Source organism: Engraulis encrasicolus, chromosome 4 (genome assembly GCF_034702125.1).
Source record: "Engraulis encrasicolus isolate BLACKSEA-1 chromosome 4, IST_EnEncr_1.0, whole genome shotgun sequence".
NCBI classification, from domain to species: domain Eukaryota; kingdom Metazoa; phylum Chordata; class Actinopteri; order Clupeiformes; family Engraulidae; genus Engraulis; species Engraulis encrasicolus.
This window is the reverse complement of record NC_085860.1, coordinates 31,856,677-31,862,145: the sequence shown is the minus strand read 5'-3', so window position 1 is coordinate 31,862,145 and position 5,469 is coordinate 31,856,677. Positions and strand designations below refer to the sequence as shown.

The 5,469-nt window shown below is 39.6% G+C and overlaps 1 protein-coding gene across 1 annotated transcript in view; it reads right to left on the bottom strand.

Annotated features, from left to right (window-relative positions):
• Window positions 1-1,036, bottom strand: part of LOC134447645 (solute carrier family 45 member 3) — a 14,117-nt gene extending 13,081 nt beyond the window's left edge. The window contains exon 1 of the mRNA XM_063197210.1: window positions 937-1,036. The gene's annotated coding sequence lies outside the window, so the exon portion shown is untranslated. The remainder of the gene's footprint in view (window positions 1-936) is intronic.
• Window positions 1,037-5,469: the final 4,433 nt, after the last annotated feature.

The window sequence follows — 5,469 nt, the reverse complement described above, 5'->3', positions numbered from 1 at the left end:
CCACCCGCCTCGTCACCATGATGCCAACGCAGCAAGAGAAGAAGACATAAATGTCAGACGATATACAACTCTTTAAATTTAGAACTAGTAACAGAAAAGACTTTGGGGAAAATGCCACAACTATGCCCCAGTTTATTCACAGCTATGTCAAGCCCTGGTAAGAGACCACACCAGGACTTTTCCCAACACGACACGTCTCGAGTTGGTAGACAAGGATCGGTAGGTCCAAATTATCTGAAGGTAGCAATTTGGCGGAGATGTCCACAAAGGCTGCAAGGAGCTCGGGCAGGCGTCTGCATACAGTTAATGCCAAGTCCGACTCAGTTAGGTGTAATACTATTGGCACACAATGGGCCATTTGTGAAATATATAGTGAGTGTAATGAGAAATCACCGGTGCTGTGGTTGACAGTGTACAGTAATTGCAGTGAATGACTGCGATTGTCTCTGGTCAAGTCAAAGAACAGCAGCTTGCTTTGATCACCACACATACAAAGTGCCTAGCAGCTAGAGCTCTAGATCTATGGTGTGTGCTGGCGATGAAGCTGCGCTTCTCGCTAGCCTAAAAACATAGGTTAGCTGCTTACCGAGAAAGTCTCCTCCCCCACACCTTTATCAACACCCAACGCAAATCGGCCTAAACTGTAGGTAAAACCCTTCTTCGGATACACAAGTAGCCCTAAGACAAATCCAAGAAACTGTACCAGAGAGTTCGGTTGTCAAAAGCATGGCTGTTGTGAGAAAACACGAATTATTTCCGTGGGTCAAAAGTTTTGTTCGAACATAACCTCACCAGACCACAAACTTCGGTAGGTATGCAGGAAACGGAAACCCATAACTCTATTTATTACACAAGTCATTTACTAACCTTCGTGAATGTGGAGTAAGCTAAACGTGTTGATCCAAAACACCCGTTTAGACTAAGTAAACAACTTACCTTTAACACGATAGTTTCAGACACAAATCCATACAATCCAACTAGTAACTAGCGCGCCGTCTCATTACGTATTTAAACATACGTCATGACGCTATGCGACTATGGGGCGTGACCGACGAAGAAGGCAACCCCCTCCTTTCACTCCCCCTACTCCATCGCTCCAGGTGAGACGCACTCAGGTAAGGCACAGTGAGCACGGTCGGTGTGTGAACATCTTATCACTGAAAGTCTAGCCTAGTGGCATAAATGTTCTAAAACTATCCGACGCCAACATAATGTGTATGAACTTCTAACTAATGATAACACAGACAAGCTTGTGAAAAATAGCAAGATGAAGACAATTTACTAATAAACAAATGTTAAAGCATGACCATGTGCACTGATCAAACTTTATTTATAAAACGAGACTGTGTGTGATACAGTGGACTTTGTATGTACATATGAATGGAATACTGGAGAGTTTAAACTACTGAGAAGGTTTTTTTCCCCCATAGGCTAAAGCAATGCCGATGTTGGGTCTTTTTTTAAATTTGTGATTCATTATAAGATCAGTCACAAATTTTGAATTACTGGATATGTTGATTTAATTTTGGTTACTTTAGAAAGTTCAGATAGTTACCTGAATACAACAGGACATTATATTCCCAATATGAACACGTTTACACACAGCTTTATCTTCAGCATTTACAGTGATATATTTAGCATTAACTGGGAAAATGTCAAGAGTTTCTACATAATAATTACAGAATTTTTGGTAGTTGTTGCAAATGGCCTCAGGCAAATTTGGTAACTTGCATGTTAGCAAACGATGTGAAACACACAGTTTCAATCAAACAGTTACAGAGCATACTCCATGGTTTTTGAGGGAGAGGTTTCGGAAGGCGTAGTATACCAAGTGGTTTGCACTTTGCAGCACAGGGCCTTGTGCAGGTAGTCGGCTATACTCTGTTCAACCCACCACTAGAGGAAGAGGTCTGTGATGAAGGATTCTCATTCGTCCAGGTCAGAACAGTTTAGTTGTGGGCATACTAGATATAGTGTAAAACACTAGATGAAGCCTTTTGGTGTGGACCAACCAAAGATAGTCAATACGGTATACCAATGATGTCAGCGTTACACTGGCTAAACATGACTGATATGACTTGAGCCATTCGTTCCAATACAAAGGAGTGGTCATTGTGGCATGTGGAGGCCTATATATCTGAGTTATAGGCAACTGGAGGCAACAAGAGGTCCAGTTGCCCATAACTAAATTGAGGAGGAAGGTGGTACCTGCAAACACCCTTAGTCCAGCGGATTGGTGAATTGATCATGCACTTTTGAGTAAAAGCATGAAAATTGGTACACATATACCTCTTCCTATGCTTATTAATATAAGCGTTGGAGGCGTCGCGAAAAATGAAGAATTTTCAAGATGGCCGCCAAATCTAATATGGCCAACCCAAATTAATGAAACTACCTGACACGTTGTTGTAAAAGCATGAAAATTGGTACATATATCCTTCTTGATATGCTGATTAATATTAGCATTGGAGGCGTAGCGAAAAATCATGAATTTTCAAGATGGCCGCCAAATCCAATATGGCCAACCCAAATTAATGAAACTACCTGACACGTTGTTGTAAAAGCATGAAAATTGGTACATATATCCTTCTTGATATGCTGATTAATATTAGCATTGGAGGCGTAGCGAAAAATTAGGAATTTTCAAGATGGCCGCCAAATCCAATATGGCCAACCCATATTAACGAAACTACCTGACACTTTGTAGTAAAGGCCTGGAAATTGGTACACATGTCCTTCTTAATATGCTGATCAATGTTATCATTGGAGGCGCCACGAAAAATGCTGTATTTTCAAGATGGCCGCCAAATCCAATATGGCCATATTAGTGACAAACCATCATGCACTGTCATAAATGCCTGAAATTTGGTAAATACATACTCTATGATGTACCTATTAATGTTAGAAATGGAATTGTTGCGTAAAACCAAAATTGAAATGTTCAAAATGAAATATGGCCGACCCATATAACAGGAATTGTATAGCAGTTGAGTGAATCCATTATGCACGTAGCAAAAGCATGAAAATGGTTACACATTTCCTTCCTTTTCAGCTGATTATTAGATGTGAAAAACACAGAATTTTCAAAATGGCCGCCAAATCCAATATGGCCAACCCATATTAACTGCGGGGCACTTTGTGTAGGCTACCAATTATGATGCTTTTACCACAGTTACATCTTTATGAGCAGATTAATATTAGGAATGGAGGTATGAAAAAAAATCTGAATTTTCCAGACAAATCAAACATGTTTGACCCATATTAGTGAAACCACCATGCACTTTGTAGCAGGAGCATGCAATCAGCACACATATACTTATTGATATGTATAATAATGTAGAAGGGTTCACGTGAGAAGTGTGTGAACGCACACAGACACACACACACAAGTAATAGTCCTAAAAAAGATTACTCTGGAAGTGATCCTAACATAGCCTCATTTCGAAACATCAAACCCTACCCTACTAATGTTATATATAGATATGTAGTGTTACATATTGTGTTACAGTACATTAGTGAAACCAGGGCACAATTTGCCGCGAAAGCATGAAAACACATGTATCTTTTTATTGTATTAACATCATCAAAAAATCAAAAGAATTTTCAAGATGGCCCCACTTCAAATATGTTGGAAAAGGTAGGTCTGCACACTGCCGATAAGCTCCAAAAATAAACTTTATTATTTAAAATGCAACGTTTCGATCACTCAGGATCTTCATCAGGCAGCTTATCGGCAGTGTGCAGACCTACCTTTTTCAACTATCTGATTTTTTTGTCTGGCACCTGCAACAAGTGTTTTTGGATGTGCGCACCCTACCCAAAACCCACTTCAAATATGGCCAACCCATAGATTTATAAATGGGCATAAAATATCCTATATTTATCTCAGTATACATTTCTCTGTACTTGTAGTAGAAACATATTTGTAGTCTTTGATGAGTCAATAAATATGTTAGTCACATTTTCAATGGATTTGAGCCATTTATCATTGAAATAAATGTGCACAACCTTCATTCAAGTACTGTAGGTAACAAAACAAAATCTTGTCCCCCCTCAACATGGGGGTTAAATCAAATCTTATCAGCTTCACCTTGCATATGTTGCATAGTTTGCATACCTTGAACTACAAATACAGAAATGGGGGTTCACCATAAGTCAAATCTTGCACACCATTATTATAGCCAAAAAAATGAATCCTAATACTGTACAAGCAGTGGTGTCAAACAGGGGGGGAAAACCCTGACTCATTCTTAGGGCCCAGCCCACCTGGGGGGCCCACCAGGGGGCCCTCCTATGGAAAAGGTTCCATGGAAAGTGTTTTTGGGGGGCCCATGAAAGAGGTTGTTCCTGGGGCCCCAAATTTGGTGCTACGCCCCTGCGTGTACAAGTAAACTTTCACTCAAGGTTACTCAAATTTACATACCCAGAGTTGACTTTGCACCAACTGTACCATTCACCATTTATTCAAAGTTTGTGTGTATCTTTTAATTAGGCATTGTTGGCAGTTTGATTGATGTTGGCCATAGGATATATTTCAACCTGGGGAATCCCATGCTGCTTTGCACACTTTCTTATCTGAAAGACAGCATGGAATCCATCCCTCACATATGTAACCTTCAGAGTATCTCACTTGTGAGATCAACTGGTGTTAACCAGGCAAGACATACCCATACAACATGCATGGGACAGGATTGCAGTTCGTTTGAAAACCTTGAAATACAGCTAGAAGTAGTAATTAATTATTGGTTTCTTTTCTTAACCATGTCCATGAATTGACAAATCAATTGAATGTTCTGTGTAGCAACCTTGAAATCTTGACCCTTTTGAATTTGTGGTCATGAGAGGCATATTAAACACAAGGCCTATGAAGTCGTCACTAACAGCTAGAGGTACTGTATATCCCACAATGTGCCTGGGGGATTAATGTATATGGGTTGGCTACATTTGATTTGGCGGCCATCTTGAAAATTCGGGTTTTATTTACTATGCCTCCATTTCAAATATTAATCAGCATATCAAGAGGTAAATGTGTACCATTTTTCATGCTTTTACTACAAAGTGGGTGTTAAATTCATCAATGGTTTCATTAATATAGGTTGGCTAGATTTGATTTGGCGGCCATTTTGAAAATTAAACTTTCTTGCAATGCCTCCATTTCTTTTATTAATCAGAATATAAAGAAGTAACTGGGCATCCATTTTCATGGGTTTACAACAAAGTTTCAGGTACAGTAGCTTCATTAATAAGGGTTGGCCATATTGGATGTGGCGGCCATCTTGAAAATACAGCATTTTTCGTGGCGCCTCCAATGATAACATTGATCAGCATATTAAGAAGGACTTGTGTACCAATTTTCAGGCCTTTACTACAAAGTGTCAGGTAGTTTCATTAATATGGGTTGGCCATATTGGATTTGGCGGCCATCTTGAAAATTCATAATTTTTCGCGGTGCCTGCAATGCTAATATTA